The 23,497-nt window shown below is 40.0% G+C and overlaps 1 pseudogene; it reads right to left on the reverse strand.

Moving 5' to 3' along the window:
• Positions 1-539: 539 nt before the first annotated feature.
• The window catches only part of LOC138849855 (tigger transposable element-derived protein 1-like), a 28,684-nt pseudogene continuing 5,726 nt past the window's right edge, over positions 540-23,497 (reverse strand).

Raw genomic sequence — 23,497 nt, forward strand, 5'->3', positions numbered from 1 at the left:
GACTTGGGCCATCTTCTACTGCTTTCCCAGGCCACAGCAGGGAGCTGGATCGGAAGTGGAGCAGCTGGGACTTGAACCGGTGCCCGTATGGGACACCTGCACTGTGGGCGGCGGTTTTAGCTGCTATGCCACAGTGCCGGTTCCGGTATTTGCTTACATTTTAGTTTTTAAAATTTATGATGCAAGTTTTGGATCCTTTAATATGCTAAAATGAATCAGTCCTCAGGAGAAATGCTTTCTGGTTTTTAATGGAGCACTGTCTTAATGTGGGTTTCTGAGCCTGGACTTGGGGGTAGAGAATTTAGGTGGTGATCCCAGGTAGCACAAGTGAAGGAAAGAGAAGAGAGGATAGATAGCTTAGGAAAAAAAGACAATTAAGTGTGTGTTTTCACAGTCAGATCATTGCTGTGGGCAACTGAGGCTGTAGCATGGGGACTCTCTCAGGAGCTGTGTAGAATGCATCCCAAAATAGTTCTCTGGGAGGGCAGAGAGACTGTGTTATCTATGCAACCTTCCCTGTTGACATTTGCTCTTGAAAGTTAAATCCCCAGCATGTCTGGACAGCCCTGTGCAGACTGAGCCAACTTCTCTAGCACCAGGGAAAGTTCTCCAGCCGAGAGGCAGACAGACAACTGGAGTCGGAAGTGGTCTCTCTGCATGGGAACTGTCTGCTGTGGCTGCAGGAAAAAATCAGAAGTGGGGGGACATAATAGGTTATGCTGCTGCCTGCAGTGCCGGCATCCCATATAGGTGCTGGTTCAAGTCCTGGCTGCTCCACTTCTCATGCAGCTCACTGCTAATATGCCTGGGAAAGCAGCAGAGGATGACCTAGGTACTTGGGCCTCTGCTGTTTTTCAAATCCCTTTAACTCAAAATAATCCTTATGCCAAAGTGGCATATTTTGGGTGACATGTTCCAACCCCCTTCCCAGAACCACTGCAGGCAGGGAAGGGAGATGGAAGCAAATGTCAACTCTTTTAAGGTGAATTACTGTACCCCCCATGATGGAAGGGTTTGATCTTACCAACTTGTCTCTAAGTGGCACACTCTGGAGATATTGTGGGTTAGGGTCCAGACCACTGCAACAGCGTGAGTTACATGAAGTTTCTGGATCCCCAGTGCATCCAAGTGTGATGTTTATACTCAACTGCACTCTGTTAGGTATGCGATGTCATTATGTCTAACAAATCTCAAATCTACATGCTTTAATTAAGAATATTGTTAAAAATGCTAATGAGCCTCTGAGCCATCGGTGAGTCCTAACCTGTTTTCCTAGCAGAGGGTCTAGTCTCAATGCTGGCAGGCACAGACCAACCAGGGCGTTGGTTTCTGAAGGTTAGTGTACTGCAGCAATTCATTAATACTAGGCAAGGCTGAAGTTTGCCACACTGATGGACTCCGTTTTTTTTTTTTTTTTTTTTTTTTTCCATGAAAAGTGTCTCCATAGCATGAGATGCTCCTGGGTAGCATTTTCCCACAATAGAAATTTCATCAAAATTAGAGTCCATTTTTTCAACCCCTGCCACTGCTGTATCAACAAAGCTTATGTAACACACACAATCCTTTGTTGTCATTTCAACAACGTTCACGGTATCTTCACCAGGAGAAGTTCCATCTCATGAAATCATTCTCCTTGCTCATTCATAAGAAAAAACTCTTCATCCACTGAAATTCCATCATGAGATCACAAGATCACGGTCACATCACAGGCTCTACATCTAATGCTGGTTCTCTTGCTATTTCTATCACATCCGTGGTCACTTCTTCCACTGAAGACTTGACCCTCTCAACATCATCCATGAAGGCTGGAATCAACTTCTTCCAAGATCCTATCAGTGTTGACCTCATCCCATGAATTATAAATATTCTTATTATCATCTAGAATGGGGGATTCTTTTCAGAAGTTTTCAATTCATTTTGCCCAAATCCATCTTATGAATCACTATGGCAGCTTTAGTCATGTATATTGTTTTTCTTAAACAATAAGATGTGAATGTCAAAACTACTTCTTGATTCGTGGGCTGCAGAATGGATGTTGGATTAGCAAATGTGGACTCAACATTAATATTACTATACATTTCCATCAGGTCTCTTCGGTGGCCAGGTGCACTGTCAATGAGCAGTAATATCTCAACACAATGAACTTAAAATATTCCATAAGCGATGTTGTAGTCAGAAGTGCTGTCATCCAGGATTTATTGTTTCATTTACAGAGCACAGGAAGAGTAGATTCAGTGTATTCCTTTTTTTTTTTATTTACTGAGCATAAATTTCCAAAGTACAGCTTATGGATTACAATAGCTTCCTCCCCACCATAACTTCCCTCCCACCCACAACACTCCCCTCTCCCACTCCCTCTCCCCTTCCCTTTACATCAAGATTAATTTTCAATTATCTTTATATACCGAAGATCAATTTAACGTATATTAAGTAAAGATTTCCACATTTTGCTCCCACACAGAAACACGAAGTGTAAAATACTATTTGCGTACTAGTTATAGCATTAATTAAACACCTAAGAGTAATTGTGTATTGATTGCAGAGTTCAACCAATAGTTTTAAGTAGAATATACAATGCAACTTTTGTATTGTTGTGGCTCCCCCCCCACCCAACCTCCCTCCCTCCCGTGGCCCTCCCCTCTCCCACTCCCTCTCCCATCCCGCCCTTCATCACGTTTCATTTTCAATTACCTTCATATACTGAAGATCAACTTAGTATATACTAAGCAGGGATTTCAACAGGCTGCACTCACAACCGAACCAGGTATAGGGTATTGTTCGACTAGTAGTGTTGTTTTTGAATTTCATAGTTAAATACATTAAGGACAGAGATCCTACGTGGGGAGCATGAACCCAGTGACTCCCATTGTTGATTTAACAATTGGCACTCTTATTTATGATGTCAGCAATCACCCAAGACTCTTGCTATGAGCTGTCTAGGCTATGGAAGCCCCTTGAGTTCACCAACTCTGAATTTGTTTAGTCAAGGCCATATCACAGTGGAGGTTCCTTCCTCCCGTCAGAGAAAGGTGCCTCTCTCCTTGATGGCCTGATCTTTTGCTGGGGTCTTGTTCACCAGGATTTTTCATTTAGATTGTTTTTTGCCACCATGTCATGGCTTTCCATGCCTGTGAGACTCTCATGGACCTTTTAGCCAGATCCGAAAGTTCCAAGGGTTGATTCTGAGGCAGGAGTGCTGTTTTGGGCGTTTGCCAGTCTATGAGTCTGCTGTGTGTCCTGCTTCCCCCACAGGATCATTCTCTCCCTTTTGATTCTATCCTTCATTATTTGCTTACACTGGTCTTATTTGTGTAATCTCTTTGACACTTACCCTATCTTTTTGATCAGTTGTGTATTTATACTTATCACTGTACCAAGTGTGCTGGCATTGGTACCTGCCTCCTTGGTAAGGTTGAGTTGAAATCCCCTGGCACATTTCTAGTTCCACCATTGGAGGTAGGTCTGAGTGAGTATGTGCCGTCCTATATATCTCCTCCCTCTCTTATTCCCACTCCTATGTTTCACAGAGATCAATTTTCTGTTAATTTTTAAACACTTAAGAATGGTTGTGCATTGCTTGCAGAGTTCAACCAGTGGTCTTTTGTAGAGCAAACCGAGCAACAACAACAACAACAACAACAAAAATACTAAAGGAACAAAATAGTAAGTTGTTCTTCAACAGTCTAGACAAGGGCTGATCATGTCATTGTCTCTCATAGTGTCCATTTCACTTCAGTGGGTATCATTTTAGGTGCTCATTTAGTTGCCATTGATCAGGGAGAACATGTGATATTTGTCCCTTTTAGACTGGCTTATTTCACTCAGCATGATGTTTTTTAGCTTCCTCCATTTTGTTGTAAATGCCCAGATTTCATTGTTTTTTTTTTTTTTTACTGCTGTATAGTGTTCCATAGAGTATATATCCCATAGTTTCTTTATCCAGTCATCCGTTGATGGACATTTAGGTTGATTCCATGTCTTAGCTATTGTGAATTGAGCTGCAACAAATATTGAGGTGCAAATGGCTTTTTTCTCCTCTTTAATTCCATTTGGGTACATTCCAAGGAGTGGGATGGCTGGGTCCTGTGGTAGTGCTATATTCAGGTTTCTGAGGATTCTCCAGACTTTCTTCCATAGTGGCTTTACCACTTTGCATTCCCACCAAAAGGCTGTCCCTTTTTCTCCACATCCTCGCCAGCATCTGTTGTTGGTTGATTTCTGTATGTAAACCAATCTAACCGGAGTGAGGTGGAATCTCATTGTGGTTTTGATCTGCATTTCCCTGATGGCTAGGGATCCTGAGCATTTTTTCATGTGTCTGTTGGCCATTTGGATTTCCTCTTTTGAAAAATGTCTGTTAAGGTCCTTGGCCCATTTTTTTTATTGGGTTGTTTGTTTTGATTCTGTGGTGTTTTTGATCATTGTGTAGATTCTAGTTGTTAATCCTTTATCTGTTGTGTGGTTTGCGAATAACGTCTCCCATTCTGTTGGTTGCCTCTTCGCTTTCCTGACTGTTTCCTTTGCTGTTAAGAAACTCTTCAATTTGAGGTATTCCCATTTGTTTATTTTATCTTTGATTACCCGTGCCTGTGGGGTCTTCTCCAGGAATTCTTCGCCTATTCCGATATCTTGAAGGGTTTCTCCTATGCTCTCAATTAGTTTCATGGTGTCATGGCGCATCTCTAGTTCTCTGATCCATGTTGAGTGGACTTTTGTATAAGGTGTAAGGTAGGGGTCTTGCTTCATACTGTGACATGTGGACATTCAGTTTTCCCAGCACCATTTGTTGAAGAGGCTGTCCTTGTTCCAGGGATAGGTTTTAGTTCCTTTGTCGAATATGAGTTGGTTTTAGATGTTTGGATGATCTCCGGTGTTTCTATTCTGTTCCATTGGTCTATCCATCTGTTTTTGTACCAGTACCAGGCTGTTTTGATTATAACTGCCCTGTAGTATGTCTTGAAGTCTGGAATTGTGATGCCTCCGGCCTTGTTTTTATTGTAAAGGATTGCTTTAGCTATTCTGGGTCTCCTGTTTCTCCATATGAATTTCAGCATCGTTTTTTTCTAGGTCTTTGAAGAATGACTTTGGTATTTTGATTGGTATTGCATTGAACTTGTAAATTGCTTTTGGAAGAATGGACATTTTGATGATATTAATTCTTCCAATCCATGAGCATGGCAGGTTTTTCCATTTTTTTTGTGTCGTCTTCTATTTCTTTCTTTAGTGTTTTGTGATTTTCATCATAGAGGTCTTTGACATCCTTGGTTAAATTTATTCCAAGGTACTTTATTGTTTTTGTGGCTATCGTGAATGGGATTGATCTTAGTAGTTCTTCCTCGGCCCTGGCATTGTCTGTGTATACAAAGGCTGTTGATTTCTGAGCGTTGACTTTGTATGCTGATACTTTACCAAACTCTTCTATGAGTTCCAGTAGTCTCATATAGGAGTTTATCAGGTCCCCTATATATAATATCATGTCATCTGCAAATAGGGATAGTTTAACTTCCTCCTTTCCCATTTGTATCCCTTTAATTTCTTTTTCTTGCCTGATGGCTCTGGCTAACACTTCTAGGACTATATTGAATAGCAATGGTGAGAGTGGACATCCCTGTCTGGTGCCAGTTTTCAATGGAAATGCCTCCAACTTTTCCCCATTCACTATGATGCTGGCCATTGGTTTATCATAGACTGCCTTAATTGTGTTGAGGAATGTTCCTTCTAACCCCAATTTGCATAGGGTTTTCATTATGAAAGGGTGTTGTATTTTGTCAAATGCTTTCTCTGCATCTATTGAGATAACCATATGATTTTTGTTTCTCAATTTATTAATGTGATGTATTACATTGATTGACTTTCGAATATTGAACCATCCCTGCATACCAGGGATAAATCCCACTTGGTCCGGGTGAATGATCTTTCTGAAGTGCAGTTGGATTCTGTTTGCCAGAATTTTGTTGAGTATTTTTGCATCTATGTTCATCAGGGAGATAGGTCTGTAGTTTTCTTTCTCTGTTGTGTCTTTTCCTGGCTTAGGAATTAAGGTGATATTGGCTTCGTAGAAAGAAATTGGAAGGATTCCCTCTCAATCATTTTGAATAATTTGAGAAGAACTGGGGTTAGTTGTTCTCTAAATGTCTGGTAAAATTCGGCAGTGAAGCCATCTGGTCCTGGGCTCTTCTTTTTCGGTAGTGCGTTTATTACTGATTCAATTTCTTTCATGGTTATGGGTCTGTTTAGATTTTCTATATCTTCATGGCTCAGTTTAGGAAGGTTGTATTTGTCCAGGAATCTGTCTATTTCTTCCAGGTTCCCCAATTTGTTAGCATACATCTCTTTGTAGTAGTTTCTGATAATTCTTTTTATTTCTGTTGTGTCTGTTGTTACATTTCCATTACTATCTTTGATTTTACAGATTTGGGTCTTCTCTCTCTTTTTTTTTGGTTAGTTGGGCCAATGGTGTGTCGATTTTATTTATTTTTTCAAAGAACCAGCTCCTGGTTTTGTTGATCTTTTGTATTGTTTTTTGGTTTCAATTATGTTTATTTCTTCTCTGATCTTTAGTATTTCTCTCCTCCTTTTGGATTTGGGCTTGATTTTCTGCTGTTTTTCTAAATCCTTGAGGTGCATGGAGAGTTCATTTGTTTGGTTCCTTTCCAGCTTCTTGATGTAGGCACCAATTGCTATAAACTTTCCTCTTAGCACTGCTTTTGCTGTGTCCCACAGGTTTTGATAAGTTGTGTTATCGTTTTCATTTGTTTCTAGAAATCTTTTGATTTTTCTTTTAATTTCTTCAATGACCCACTGTTCATTTAGGATCATGTTGTCCATTCTCCATATATTTGCATATGGTGTAGAGATTCTTGGGTTGTTGATTTCGAGTTTCACTGTGCTATGATCTGAGAAGCTGCATGGTATAGTTTCAATTTTTTTGAATTTGTTGAGGCTCCCTTTATGGCCTAGCATATGGTCAATCCTAGAGAATGTTCCATGTACTGGGGAGAAATACGTGAACTCTGTGTCTGTGGGATGGAAGGTTCTGAAGCTATCTATTAGGTCTATTTGGTCTATGGCGTCAATTAGCTCTGTTGTTTCCTTGTTGAATTTCTGTCTGGTTGATCTATCCATTGGTGAGAGTGGGGTATTGAAGTCCCCTGTTACTATTGTATTTGAGTCGGTATCTCCCTTTAAATCCTTTAGTAATTCTTTCAGGTAGCCAGGTGCCCTGTAATTAGGTGCATATACATTTACAATAGTAATGTCTTCCTGTTGGATAGATCCTTTAATCATTATATAGTGCCCTTCTCTGTCTCTTTTAGTAGTTTTTATGTTAAAGTCTATTTTGTCTGATATTAGGATGGCCACACCAGCTCTTTTTTGATTTCTGTTAGCTTGGAGTATCTTTTTCCATCCTTTCATTTTCAGTCTGCGTGCATCTTTGCTGATAAGGTGTGTCTCCTGAAGGCAGCATATAGATGGATTCTCTTTCTTGATCCAATCAGCTAGTCTATGTCTTTTGGTAGTAGAATTAAGACCATTCACATTCAGTGTGATTACTGTTAAGTATTGTCTTTTCCCATTCATGTTTCCTGAACGAGCTGTTTATGTATTTTGAACTTTGTGGGTTTCTCTACATTAGCTTTTTTTTTGTAGTGAAGTTCTTGTTTTTGTATTTCTGTGTGCAGCACATCTTTGAGCAAGTGTTGTAGGGTTGGAAGCGTGGATACAAATTCTTTCAGTTTCTGTTTGTTGTGGAAGATTTTTATTTCCCCTTCATTCATAAATGATAGCTTTGCAGGGTATAGTATTCTAGGTTGGCATTGTTTGTCTTTTAAAACTTGAAATATATCATGCCATTGTCTCCTTGCCTGTAGTGTTTGCGATGAGAAGTCTGGGGTGAGTCTGATTGACTTACCCCTGAATGTGATTTGTCGCTTTTCTCTGGCACATTTTAGGATTTGTTCTTTGTGTGTCACTGAGCTGAGTGTTGCCACAATGTTTTGTGGTGAATTTCTCTTCTGGCCTACTCTGTTCAAAGTCCTGGCTATCTGTTGTATTTGTGTGTTGTTATCCAGCTGCCTTTGTTTGAAGTTTTCTGATATTATTTAGTTGAAGACACCTTCCAATCCATTCTCTCTTTCCACCCCCTCAGGGACTCCTATTATCCGAACGTTACACCATTTGATTGAATCTTGTGGGTCTCTGACCATATTTTTTAATTTTTTAATTTCTTCTTCCTGCGTTTGAACTGACTGTATTATTTATGGAAGTTTGTCTTCGAATTCTGATATTCGGTCTTCTATTTCATCTGTTTTATTTCCGAGGGATTCCACAGTGTTTTTCATATGGTCAATTGAGTTTTTCAGTTCTAGTATTTCATTCTGGCTTCTCTTTAGGATCTCTAATCCTTGGGCTTGTTTTTCATTCAGCTCTTGACACTGTTTCTCATTATTTCTAAGTATTCTGATTATTAATTTTCTGAATTCTTTTTCTGGCATGGTTTCAACTTCTTCTTCAGCCTCTGTTATGGTTGGTTTAGCCTGCTCCACTGGCAAGTTTATATGTTCTTCTATATTCTTATTGTGGGTTTTTGTTTTGTTTTTTTGGCATTCCATCTGGGTGGTTTTTCAGGCTGATTTCCCTCTGCTATAGGCTGCTGTGATTCTGTACCAATATCCAGTGTACGCAGGCTGCTCTACACAGCCTGAACATAGACAGACAGGATGGCTGCTCTCTGCCCGCTACAGCTCTGATTATAGGTTGGGCGGCTCCTGTTGATTTCTCAGCTCTGGATCCTGCCCTTTTCCTGCAGGCACTATTCATTTTTTTTTTCTTGTAACTTGAGTAGACAGGCTTCAGGGCTTTAAGCTGCCCTCCCTCGATGCCCGCCCCTGCACAAGAAGTGTCCTGTCGCTCTGCTCCACCTTTGGGCTCCACCTCCGAAGGTTATTGTAGAGGCAAAGACAGTTCTCCTTTAAGCCCGATTGTAAGCAGACAAAATGGCTGCTTCCTGCCCGCTGCAGCTCTGAGGAGGTGCCAAGAGATACTGGCTTACTCAGTCTCTCAATTAGTACCCCTGAATCGCGCACTCTTTCCGCTGGCGCCACTCACTCTGTTCCATTTTCTATTTCTTCCCCCACTCAGTCCTGTGTGTCTGTGTCTGTCCCAGGGTGGGTTGGGGGAGGGGCGGCAGCAGCTGTTGCCACAGTGCTGGGTGAGCGCCCCATCTCACCTCGGCTTCCAGCGCTGGTGCGTACACACTCCTGCTGGTGTCCTGTGCCTCAGGCATCCGTGTCCTCATCACAGGTCCACCCTGTCTCCCCAATTTCGGGAAGAGCTTCTCGTTCCACAAAACTACAAATTCTCACCCCTCTTTGAACCTTCTCTTCCTGGACCTTTGGTGTGCTCCCTCCCTATATCAGATTCAGTGTATTTCATTAGGGCCCTGCAGTTTTGGTGTAAGGTAAAATTAGTTTCAACTTTATCAGTTGCATTAGCTCCTAATAAGAGAGTCAGCCTGTCTTTTAAAGCTTTGATGCCAGGTGTTGATTTTGATCAAAGTCCTAGATGGCATCTCCTTCTAATAGAAAGTTGTCTCGTCAACATTGAAAATACGCTGTTAAGTGTGGCTGCTCTCATCAGTGATCTAGGCTAGATCTTCTGGACAACTTGCTGCAGCTTCTATAGTGCTGACTTCTTCACCTTGCATCATCCCCCCCCCCCCCGCAATTTTATGAGAGAGAGAAAGAAAGAGAGAATGAATATGAAAATTAATATCTTCTATCTGCTAATTCACTCCCCAAGTACCAGCAACAGCCAGAACTGGGTCAGGCTGAAGCCAGGTCTACACAGGAGGGACCCAAGTATTTGAGCCATCACTTGCCGCTGCTTCCCAGGGTACACATTAGCAGGAAGCGGGAATGGGGAGGAGATCCAGATACTCCAGTATGGGATGTGGCCATCGCAAACTGTGTCTGAATCACATATCAAACACCTGTCCCATTTACTTCACACTTGTGTGTTATGGAGACAGCTTCTTCCTCAAACCTCATGAACCAGCATCTACTAGCTCAAACTCTCCGGCAGCTTTCTCGTCTCTCTCCATCTTCATAGAATGCAAGATAAGGCCTTTTTCTGAATTAGGATTTGCTTCAGACAATGTTGTAGCTGTTTTGAGTTATCCAGACCACTAAACATTTTTCCATATTAGCAGTAAGGCTGTTTTGCTTTCTTATTAATTTGTTCACTAGTGCAGCACTTAAAAATAAACTTATTTTTAAATTCCACTTTAATGAGCATTTTTTTTATTTGAAAGAGAGATAGAGATCTCTCATCCACTAGTTCACCCCACAAATGCCTGCTACAGGTAGGGCCAGACCAAGCCAAAGCCAGAAGCCAGGAACTCACTCCAAGTCTCTTGAGTGGATGGCAGGGGTACAACCCACTCAAGTCATTACTGGTACCTCTCAGGGTATACAGTTGTAGAACCAACTGAGCTGAACCAAGGCTTGAACCCAGGTATGCCAGTTTAGCATGCGGGTGTCCCAAGGTTTTAAATGTTGAGCCACATGCCTGTCCTTAGGGTGACACTTTTATTTTCCTTCAAGAACTTTTCCTTTGCATTCACAAATTGGCCAGCTGCTACAGAAGAAATAGCTTTCAGCCCATCTCAGCTTTTGACATACCTTTCTTGCTGAACTTCAGCATTGCTAACTTTTTATTTAAAGTGAGAGATGTGCAAGTCTGCCTCACACGTGAACACTTGGAAACTGTTGTGTGGTTATCAGCTGACCAAATTTTAACTTTAGAATAGGGAGACCTAAGGAGAGGGAGGTAGACAGGGAATGGCTGGTTGGAACAGTCAAAACACACAAAATATTTATCAATGAAGTTTGTCATTTTATATGGATGAGGTTCATGGAGCCCCAAAACAATTACAACCAAACACCAAAGATTACTGCTCACAGACCCTCCTAACACATATTATAATAATGAAAAAAAGAAATATTATGATAATTACAAAAATGTGACAGAGAGACCAAAAAATGAATCCATGCTGTTGTGGAACTGGTACCACTGGATTTGCTTGCTGATGGTTTTGTGTTTGCCACAAACATAGTATCTGCAAAGCACAATAAATGGAAGCTCAATAAAGTGATATATGCCTGCAGTTTTTTGGGGGAGAATTCATTCTACCAACTCATCCTTTGATCCAAAGTCCTTGAGGTCTATTCCATACACACTCCTTTAGCTCTCATTGGCTGTATAGACCAGCTCTTTCAGAGGACAAGCTATTTTTTCCTGTACTGTGGACTTTGCCTCCCCATTCAGAATATTATGAAATCGTGCCCTCACTAATGATCCAGAGATGATCAGTGAAGGAGCAATGAGGAGGACCCACAGCTTCTTGCAAGTTGTCTGCCTCATGCCAAGCTGTGGCACCAGGTTCCAGGCACCAGGAGGTTGTTCTCTTTACTTAAGAGGACAATCATCCTGCCTGGGGTTTTCCCTTGAAAGTCAGGTCTCAGAATCCAAATCCTTCCCTCTCACTGTGTGAGTTTCAGTGTGGGAGACCTTCTGGGACCATGCACTCATCCTCCTTGTGGGTCTATCATCTTTCAATCAAACCCTATCCTGGATCTTCCAAAGTGTGTCCCACAGCTGCAAGACAGAAGATCTCCTTAATAACATTTCCATGGAGGACCTCAGCATGCACAGTGTGCCATAGGGGGTCAATTGTTGGTTGGTCTAAGCTTTTTATTGACTTTTTTTTTCCAAGTAACTAGTCTGCAATCCTTATCATTGCCATTGCCCCTGTCTTATGCTATGGATATTGGAGAATCAGAGCTCATAGGAGCCAGCGCTTCCTCTCCTATCCAAATGCATCTCAAGTGAGCATTGCTGTCACTGTGTTGCACAGGCTGGCTGCAGTTATCACAGCCACACTTACTGCTAAATAACAGTGCTAGGGCACAACCTCATGCCATGGGGTATGGCAGCCTTTGTTTTCAGGCTATCTGCCATCTGGCCACACAAGGGCTATAGCTATCTACAACACAACTAAGGCCAAGAACAGACCATGTCAACAGCAGCTGATGTCCAAGGTCCCTGAGAATCCTCTTCCATGCGTTGATGACCTGAATGAAGAAAACAGACCATTCTTCACTCTAGGGGTGTACTTGGCGGTAGTGATAAAGGCAAATAGTAACCCATGGTGAAGAACAGGATGCACTAATTACAAAGGTCACTCCCCCCACAGGTGGGTGAATGCAACCTGCTGCCAGCTGTCTCCCTGGGAACTGGCAGATGGATGGGAGACCCTTGAGAAAAGGGTGAAACAAAGAAGTCTGATCTTTCATTAACTAAATATTTGCCTTCCCAGGTGCATTGGCAGGAAGCCGGATCAGAACTGGAGCAGCTGAGACATGGACTGGGACTCCAAAATGAGATGCCAGCATTGCACTTGGCAGCTTTACCTGCTGTGCCACAATGCCAGCCCCCCATATTAATTTTTTAATGTTTCTGTTGAAAATAATTTTTTCTCCTAACATATGTGATTATTTCATTTCCAAGAGGTTTTTCTTATTCTTGAATTATTCTTTTTTCATAAAGGATTTATTTATTTATTTGAAAGTTATAGTTACAGAAGAGAGGGAGAGGCAGAGAGAGAGAGAGAGAGAGAGAGATTTCATCTGATGGCTCACTCCCCAGATGGCTGCAATGGCCAAGGCAGGCCCAGGCTGAAGCCAGGAGCCAAGAGCTTTTTCTGGGTCTCCCATGTGGGTGGTAGGGGCTCAAGCACTTGGGTCATCCTCTGCTACTTTTCCTAGGCCATTAGCAGGGAGTTGGATTGGAAGTGGAGCAGCTGGGACTTGAATTGGTGCCCAAATGGGATGCCTGTGTCATGGGCATGACTTTGCTCGTTATGCCACAATGCCAGCACCTAATTATTCCTTTTTAAAGAATTTATCAATCTGGGGCTGGTGCTGTGGTGTAGTAGGTTAAGCCTCTGCCTATGGTGCCAGTATCCCACATATGTGCTGGTTCATGTCCTGGCTGCTCCTCTTCAGATCCAGCTCTCTGCTATGGCCTGGGAATGCAGTAGAGGATGGCCCAAGTGCTTGGGCCCCTGCATCCACGAAGGAGATCCTGAGGAAGCTCTTGGCTTCAGATCAGCACAGCTCCAGCCATTGCAGCCATGTGGGGAATGAACGAGCAGATAGAAGATCTTTCTGTGTCTCCCTCTCTCTGTCTGTAACTCTACTTCTCAAATAAATAAAATCTTTAAAAAAAAAAGAATGTATCAATCCATCTTAATTTGTGGAAGGAAAATTAGTAAGTGTTTGGGTTTGCTTATGATCCTTTCTGTGTCCTTTTCCTTTAAGCTCCATCTTTGGTTCGTTTATGTATATATTTTGGTCTCTAGGGTCCAATTTTGAGGATTTTCTTGAATGTTTCATATTTATGGCTAACTATTTTATATTTGAGAGATACGCAAAAACTTAGTTTGAAAGCTTCTTTTGTGTTGATTGGGCTCAGCTAGCGGGCCTCACCATTGGGGAAGGTGGAGAATCCGGCTGCTTCCATGGAACACTCCTAATTGCCAGTATATTTGGGTGATCAGTTTTCCTGGAGCAGAATCTTTCAATCTGGTTGCTATGATTCTAGAAGCCACTGTGGGAATGGGCTGGGCATTTCACCACTGAATATATAGACTTCCTGTAGCTTGTCTGTTGCCAGCGTGTGCCTTTTTCTGCCCTTGGCTGTGATTTCTGTACAGGATTCTCCTGGTACTTCCCTAGTCTTCTGCACAGGGTGGGGAGTGGTAGTCACTTGACTGTGTAGTGAGGACATGAGATTAGCTTCTGTATTCTTCTTGTAGACTTTGAATTTCTCCCTCTGTACACAATCCCACTCCAAGTCCCTGCTTCAGAGAGCTCTCGTTAGTTCCTGTACCTCCCTGTAACAGGAATCAACTTGCTTCTTCTTGGCTTGCCTCTCTCCCCACCCTGCAGCCAATTAAAGATTAAAAAGTCCTTGAAATTTTGAGCTTGTTATGACATGGAAAGATCTCGATAACTTCTGAAATTACAATTAAATTCTGTGATCTTATTTTACCATGTATGTTGATGAGCATATATATATATACATATATATGTACTCTATATATGTATTATGGTTTGTCACATCTTACATATGTGTATGACGTGTGTGTATATTTTTAAAGATAAAGGAAAAACCACAGAATGTGATGTTCCATAGTTACTTCTGGGAGCTGGCTTGAGTCGGGTATGACTTTCACTGTTTATATTCTACTTGTGTTTATTTTTTTAAATGCTCATATTTAAACTTTATAATAATTATCATTTATAGGGGTATATGTTTAATAGTGATTGCCATGCAATAAAAGCGGACTATAAAATAGTATGTACAATATATAAATTTGATTACACACATGCACATGCACAATTAGATGAGAATGAGAATGAATTGAGAGTTGCTACCTCTGGATAAAGAGCATAGGTTTTTCTTCTAATCTTCTTCCCTACTTTATAAGTTTTCTATATATGTTTATTTTGCCATTAGACTATGTATAAATTTATTGCACATTTTGTCACAGGTGCTACTCAAAGCTAGAGATTGAGAGGTGAACAAGAAAAAGCTCCTACAATCAGTCAAGAAGTCAAATAAATAGGACGATTTTAAACAGGGACATGTGGTATTCTGAAAGAATCTGGGTCATGGTTAAGATGGTGTTACTATGGTGACTTCTCCTCGCTGGCCAGGAAGGCTTGTGTAAGGAGGAGGCGTGTGTGTTGGGAAGGAGAGAACAGGAGAGAGTTTCAGACACATGTATTTCTGGTGGAGGAAAGAGCAAGGTGGGAATGAGCTTGGAGTGTCTGAGGAAGAAAAAGGATACTCGTGCAGATGGGATGTGATGAATAAGGAAGCACTTGTTGGGCATGAGTTCAAAAGACAGGAGATTTTAGATTGTATTCTATTTGCAATGGGAGGCATTGGAGTGTGTTGGAGAATGTACTTTTAGGATATCATTCTGTTTGCTGACTGTAAATAGTTTGGGACCAGAGGGCTATGCTTGGGGTACATTGGATGCAGAGGGATCAATTAATGGCAAGCTTCAGTAGCCCAGGACAGAGAAGGTAGAGGTGTGGAAGAAGACAACAGTGGTCGACGTGAAAAGGAGAGACTGAAATGCAGAGGTATTTTAGGCAGAGTGTTGCTAGTGCTTACTTAGATAATGTTATGGTTGGTGTAGATGTTGGAAGATGAGGGAAACTGGGAAATAAAAGACAATTCTTTCCGCTTTGGGCCTGAACAACTAGTTATTCAGTGAAATGAGAAGTCCATGGCAGAAACATATTTGGGGTTGGAGACTCCAGGATCCATACCTAGCATCCTGGAGTCTGTAAAGGAGGTTGAGAAGGAACCACCAGGAGGAAAGAAAACTAAGTGACCATGGTGTCATGGCAGCTGCTTAAAAACAACAAAGTAATATGAGAAAGCTCATGTCGAGGCAATGCTTGTATATCGTGCTCTGAAAGGCTAAGTAGCAAATAATAATGAGAGTTTTAGATTATATTTTAAACTTAAGGAAATAGCAGAGTAAAGAAAACCAGCTACTAGCCTAGGAATCTAGCCTTTTGGAACCTTGCTTTAACTCTTATTCTGTGTTCTCCAGCCTGTCTCATCTTCATTTATTCCTCTGTAAACTACAAATAATTAAACACTGAGACTATGCGGAGGAACTTATGATTGGTCCATAAAGAGAAATTTGCTATTATCCTTTGGGCTGCCTCTAATGAGCACAAGGACAATAGGACAATAATAGAACCAAGAGTAGGAGACGCTCATCACCTCTACTGCATAAGGCCCTGTCCACCCTGGACAGGTTGCGGATGAGTCTCTTTCTGTGTATAACACATCCCGGACCAAAAGACCCCACACCAAGCTTCCTAGTTCGCAGTTACTCCTTATCCATTTCTTCTCCTGAGGAGCATAGAAGGCCCCAGGATGGAAATGGCTCACACTTCAGATGAGTCTCGGCCACCCATGTGGGAAATAGAGTTCCTGGCTCCTTACTTTGGCTTGGCCCAGCCTGGGCTGTTGCAGCCACTTGGGGAGTGAATTAGCAGGTGGAAGATCTTTCTCTGTCTCTCACTCTGCCTTCCAAAAAAATAAACAATTTTTCTTTTTTTTTTTTTTAAAGATAATGCCTTCCACAGACGTCAGAAAATTTAATACTTCCAATTAAATTAATGTAATTATTCAGTTCAGTAAGAATGATGGAGATATCCTTAGGGTCTAAGAAATACCTTCTGTAAGAAATTATACTATACCTTTGCATTATTCAGTTGGTATGTTGAACACATGGATAATCACTGACTTGCCACTGAATTTTGATCAATGATATTCTTTTTTACTATAGCTAACAACACTGAAATTCACAACTAAGTTGCAGAGGAATAATAAAATGAGTTAGCATCAGAGAAGTGTCTCCTGTTTACTGCAACATATGTTAGACTTAACTATAAGCTTTTTTATTTTTATTTTTATTTATTTTTATTTTTTGACAGGCAGAGTGGACAGTGAGAGAGAGAGAGAGACAGAGAGAAATTCTTCCTTTTCCGTTGGTTCACCCCCCAATGGCCGCTGCAGCCGGCACACCATGCTGATCCAAAGCCAGGAGCCAGGTGCTTCTTCTGGTCTCCCATGCAGGTGCAGGACCCAAAGACTTGGGCCATCCTTCACTGCACTCCTGGGCCACAGCAGAGAGCTGGACTGGAAGAGGAGCAACTAGGACAGAATCTGGCGCCCCTAATGGGACTAGAACCCGGTGTGCCAGGGCTGCAGGCGGAGGATTAGCCTATTGAGCCACGGCGCTGGCCAACCATAAGCTTTTAAGGAAGCCTAGCTGGGGAGGTGAGCACTTTCACTGAAACACTGTGCTAAAAAGTCAACCCACTGAACAACACGATGACTGTGAGTGGGTACTTGTGTAAATACTAGGATATTGTCTTTTTGAGGTAACAATTGTGTTTGAATTCATTGCTGACTAGGTTAGTGTTGCCATAAGTCTTTAAATATCTTTAGTAAATTGTCAAAATGTCTCATATTCAAAATGCATGTATGCCAACAAATGTGATAACTCAGAGAATATAGGTAAATTCCCAGAATCGTAACATCTGTTACATGAAAAATCTGAGCAGACCTATAACTCATAAGGAGATTGAATCACAAATCAACAATATCCTAACAAAGAGAAGCCCAGGTTTAGATGGTTTCACTGGTGAATTATACCAAACATTTAAACAAGAATTGATACCACCCCTCAAACTCTTCCAGAAGTTGAAGAGGAACACATATTTCCAATTCATTCCATGAGGTCAGCAATTGCCTGAAAGCCAAAACCAAAGATGCTACAAGAAAAGAAAACAACTGACCAATACCCTTGATTAATATAATTATTTACAAATATATAATATGTGCCATAAATTTATATAAATATATAAATATTATAAATAATGTAAAAATCCTCACAAAATGATAGCAAACAAAATTCAAAAGGCACATTTTAAAGATTTCACAACATGACTACTAGAATTTATTTCTGAATTCAAGAATGCTTCAACAGATGAAAATCAATGTAATAAACCACATTAACATGATGAGGGTTGGTGGAACCCATGTTATCCTAATGAATGCAGGAAAACACTTAACAAAATCTAACACCATCCATGATGAAAAGCACTCAGTAATGTAGGAATAGGAATAAGTCACCACAGCATAATAAAGATCATAGATAAAAACTTCACAGCTAACACTGCATTCAATGATGAAAGAAAAATCTTTTCTTCTAAGATGAAGAAAACAGTGCCTACTTTGGCCACTTCTATTCAACATAGTTCTGGAAGTCCTATCCAGAGAAATTTGGCAAGAAAAATAAATCAAAGGCATCCAAATTGAAAGGAAGAAGTAAAATGATTTCTGTTTGAAGGCAGCATAATTTTATTATGTAGAAAACACTATAGCTTCCACACATATACAAAAGATGGTTATAACTAAGACACAAAGTCAACAGAATTGCATAATACAAATTAACACACAAATATCAGCTTTATTTCTAAACACCAAAACAATGAACACTTTGAAAAAGAATTACCAAGATAATTCTATTTACAATTGTGCCAAAATAAAATATTTAGGAGTATACTTAGCAAAGAACCCAAACACTTGTACACTGAAAACTATGTACGAACAAAAAGAAATTAAAGAAAAATAAAAATAAGTGAAAAGATATACCATGTTTATGGATTTGAAGCATTAGCATTGTTAAAAAATCAATGCTACTCAAAGTATTCTAAAGATTTAATGCAATTCCTGAAAGGGATCTAATGATATATTGGCAGAAATAAAAAGTTTATCTTAAAATTCATGTGGAATCTCAAGGGACCCTGAAATAACAAAAATGATCTTGGAAAAGAAGACAAAGTTGTTTGCCTCACACTTTCTGATGTAAAAACCTATTACAAATCTGCAGTAATCAAAACAGGACTTGGTATAAGAACTGACATACAGACCACTAAAATCAAATAGAGAGCACAAAAATGAAGCCTCACATATAAGATCAAATGATCATCAATACGGATGCCAAGACCAGTCAATAGAGGAAAACAGTATTTTCAATAACTGGTATTGGCACAACTGGATAACTACATATTACATTACTGGGTAATTAAGTATTATGCCACTACAAAAATTAACTCAAGGGATGGATGTTCTGACACAGCAGGTTAAGTTGCTGCTTGCAACACCATATCCCATATTGGATTGCTGGTTCAAGTCCTGGCTTCTTTGTTTCTAATTCAGCTTTTTAAAAAATACTTATTTATTTGAAACTGAGAGAGAGAGAGAGAGAGAGAGAGAGAATGAATAAATCTATCTTCTGTCTACTGGTTCACTTCCTAAATGGTTGCAACAGCCAGGGCTGGGCCAGGCTGAAGCCAGGAGTCAGGAGCTTTATCCAGGTCTCCCATGTGGGTGGCAGGAACCCAAGCACTTGGGCCACCAACCGTTGCTTTTTTCTAGGCCATTACAGGGAACTGGTATAGATGTAGAGCAGCAGAAACTTGAACTTGTGTCCATATGGGATGCTGGCATTGCAAGTGCTAGCCTTAGATGCTATGCCACAATGCTGGCCACTAAATAAATGAGTATTTTAAAAAAATAACTCAAAATGCATGAAACATTAAGAGTTAAGACTATATATGTCCTAGAAGAACACAATGGTAGGAAATGTTATGATATTGATTTGCAATGATTTCTTCGATATAGCACCAAATGCATTAGCAATAAGAGAAAAAAACAGGCAGCTTGAATTAAAACTTAAAACATTTTGTGAGTCAAAGGACACAATCAACAGAGTGAAAAACCAACCTATCGAATGAGGGGAGATATTTATTTATCATATATCTGATAAGGAAGTAAGATCCAGAATGTACTTGAAAAAAAAAAAAAAAACAACCTAAAACTAAACAACTAAAACCCCAAAACATTTTTTAAAAAAGGGCAAAGGAATTGAATAGACATTTTCCTAAAGAAGATATACAAATGGCCAACAGGCATATAAAAGATCCTTAAATCATTAATCACCAAGAAAATTAAAGTCAAAACCAAGCAAAATGTCACCCCATCTTCATTGATATGGCTATTAGCAAAAACCACACACAACAGGAAATAACAGGAGCTCATAAGGATGTGGAGAAACTTGGTCCTTTCTGTACTGTTGTGGGAACTTAAAATTGTACAGTCACTTCATAACACAGTGAAGTAGTTTTTCAAAATGTTAGTAATATAATTATCATATGACTTAGAAATCTCACTTCTGGGAGTTCCAAGATGACTGGATAGGGAAAAGATGTGCTACTTTTGACAAGTGGAAAATAGTAGAAGAAATCAGAGAAAGAGTTGTAGATAAGTTTGCACTGGAAATTCTACAGAAGAGAGAGGGGGGCCATGGAGGAGCCTGGATGATGTGCACACACAGCAATGAGCACAGGTACCACACACAACCCCTGTAGCCAAGAACTGAAATACACACCAGCTTTGAAGAACAAGGTGAGAGCAGACTGTGGCAGCCCATGTCACTGGTGATATTGCCTGAAGGAGAGCTTTGCAGACCACACTACTTTTGGGTCTCACCTGGAGTCCTAATCAGGAGCTAGGTACCTCCTAATCCATGGAAAGAAAAGCATGTTTCTTTCTCCCCATACCCCCAACAAGGGTGCCTGGCAACTGGTGGGGAGAGGCACTATTTTGGCACCAGTTGAAGCTGTGGCAGTTCCTGAACATGTCTTTGACCAGGGGATTTTACCAGAGGGAAAAAGCCACATTCCACACTGACTTTGTGTCTGGCTGAGAGGGTTAATAGGGGCTGGACAAACATGTAGAACCATGAGGTGCCATCATCCTCTCAACATATCATAGGCTCTGATGCTCAAACTGCCAAGGTTGAGAACTCATAGACAGCCGGCTCTGGGGAAGTCTTCTGCTTTCTCCACGGGCAGGTTTGTAGGGCCAAGCAGATCCTTTGTATCCTGTGACTATGGGATCTCTTAGCACTATGACTGTTGGAATCTTGTGACTGGAAGATAGGGCATGGGTGTAGCTGGGTCTCTGGGCAATCTGTATCTGGCAACAGAAGCTCAGAGCTCCCTGACAGCCTCTGATGAGTCATTGAGAGGGTTCTGTGTTCACACTGAGGTCTGCACAGATCCTTTGTGTTGTTATGCACCAGTGTGGATGGGGGTTGTACCCACTGTGGGAAAGCCCAGTCATTGATCACCTTGGAAGTGAGGTTGTGGTTATACCCTTTTGCTGATAATAGAGGAGATCTACCATGCTCAACTTGGGTATAACCTGGATACCTGCCCCACCCTGGAGCACTGAAGTTCCCTGGCCACACCCAGTACATGCTTCTGGGTATTTACTGAAAGAGCAGACACTCCACTAATCCACAGAGGAATAGTTCAAAGATAAAAGCTGTTATAAGATAAAACCAAGTATTTAACAAATGCCTAAAATAATCGCAGAAATTCAAGAAAAATGAATAATGAAGATAACATGACTTCCCCAAAGGAACACAACAAAACTTCAATATTAGAATGTGGGAGGGACGTTATGGGGGGGAAGCCATTGTAATCTATAAGCTGTACTTTGGAAATTTATATTCATTAAATAAAAGTTAAAAAAAAGAAAAAAAAAAGAATGTGAATATGAAGAGATTGATGAAATGACTGGAAAGGAATTAAAAGAATGATCATAGGATTATTCAAAAGCAATGAGAAGCAAAGTAACAAGTTGAAGAAACCCATATGTGATATGGATGAAAAAATTTTCCTGTGAGAATGAGATTTTGAAGAGAAATTAAACATATAAGAAATGAAGAATTTAATATGGCAAATAAAAAAATATATAGGGAAAAGCCTTAACAACAGACTTGGTGAAACAGAAGAAAGAATACCAGAGCTAGAAGACAAATCTTTGGAAATATTTTAGTCAGGAAAAAAAATAAAAAGAATAAACATGAAAAAAGTTAAAAATGATGTTTGAGATTTATGGATTTATGGGGTATTAAGAAATGACCCAACATATGGAGCTTACAAGTTCCTGAAGATGTGAAAAGAGACAATAGATTAGAAGGCATATTCAGTGAAATAATAATTCCCTAATTTGGATAAATAAAGGGACATCCAAGTACAGAAAGCACATTGAACTCCTAATAGTCATGACTAAAAATATCTTCAACATAACACATTGTAGTCAATTTTCAACAGTAAAACATAATGAAAAGTTTCTAAAATGTGCACAAGAGAAATGCCAGATTACTTTCAGAGGATCTCCAATTAGAGTCACAGCTGACTTATCAGAGACCCTCCAGGCTAGGAGAGAAAGAAGAGTATATTCCAAGTCTTAAAGAAAAAAAATTGTTAACCCAGAATACCTGCAAAGCTCTCATTTATTAATGAAGGTGAACTAAAGACCTTCCAAAACAAACAGAAATTGAAAGAATTTGTCATCATTCATTCAGGCTTATAAATGATAGTTAAGGATGTGCATCACACAGAAAAACAGAAAGATAGTCATCATTATGAAAGAATGTGAAGGTAGAAGACCTCCTAGTGAAAGTACAATGGAAACAACAGTACTATTTATGGAAAATGGCAGGGCCAAGTTGTTACTTATCAATAGTACCCTTCAATGTAAATGGCTTCAATTCTCCAATTAAAAAGATACAAAATGGCTGAAAGGATTAAAAAAATAAGACCCATCTATTTGCTGCCTACAAGAAACTCACCTCATCAACAAAGATACACACAGGACTGAAAGTGAAAGGATGGAAAAAACATCCCATGCTAATGGAAAGTAAAATCTGACAAAATTGACTTTAACACAAAAACTGTTAAGAGACAAAGAAGGGCATTATGTAATGACAAAGGGATCTACTCAACAGGAAGATGTGACTATAATACGTATGTGCACCCAATGCTAACGGTCTGGCAATTTTAAAATAAATGTTAATAGATTTAAAGGGAAACACAGACTCCAAAAAATATCTTCAACATCCCACTTTCATAAAAGGATAGACTGACTAGACAGAAAGTCAACAAAGAAACAACAGAATGAACTTACACTAGGGATAAAATGGACCTAACTGATATCTATAGAACATTTCACCCTACAGTTGAAGAATATACATTATTTTCATCAGTGCATGGAACTTTCTCTAGAATAGACCATGTGCTGGCCATAAAGCAATTATCTGCAAATTCAAACAAATTGAAAGTGTTATTGTTTATTTTTTCTGACCACAATGGAATGAAGGTGGAAATTACAATTTAAGAATCTCTAGAAAATATCTGAACACATGGAGACTGAAAAGCATGCTCCTAAATGAACATCAAGTAGCAGAAGAAACCAAAAAGGACATAAAGAAATTCTTGGAAATGAATGAAAATGACAATACAACATAAAAAAAAAATGTGTGAGACACAGCCAAAGTAGTGTTAAGAGGGAAGTTTATAGCAATTAGTGCCTACATCAAGAAATTGGAAAGGCATCAAATAAGTGAGCTATCAGTACATCTCAAGGACCTAGAAAAAAATGAACCAAATGCCAAATTAATAGGAATAAAGAAATAATTGAAATTAGATGAGAAAATAAACAACATTGAAACAAAAAAAAGATCAGTGAAATGAAGAGCTGGTTTTTTGAAAAAATAAACAAACTTGATACACCAGTGGTTAAAATAACCAAAAAAAGAGGGAGAAGACTCAAATTAATAAAATTAAAAATGAACAGGCATTTTTCAAAAAGGAAATTCAAATGGCCAACAGATACATTAAAAAAATGCTCAGGATTGGAGACTGGGCAAGATGGCGGAACAGGAAGGGAGCACACTGATATTCCAGGAAGAGACAGT

The sequence above is a fragment of the Oryctolagus cuniculus genome, chromosome 5 (genome assembly GCF_964237555.1).
Source record: "Oryctolagus cuniculus chromosome 5, mOryCun1.1, whole genome shotgun sequence".
NCBI lineage: Eukaryota > Metazoa > Chordata > Mammalia > Lagomorpha > Leporidae > Oryctolagus > Oryctolagus cuniculus.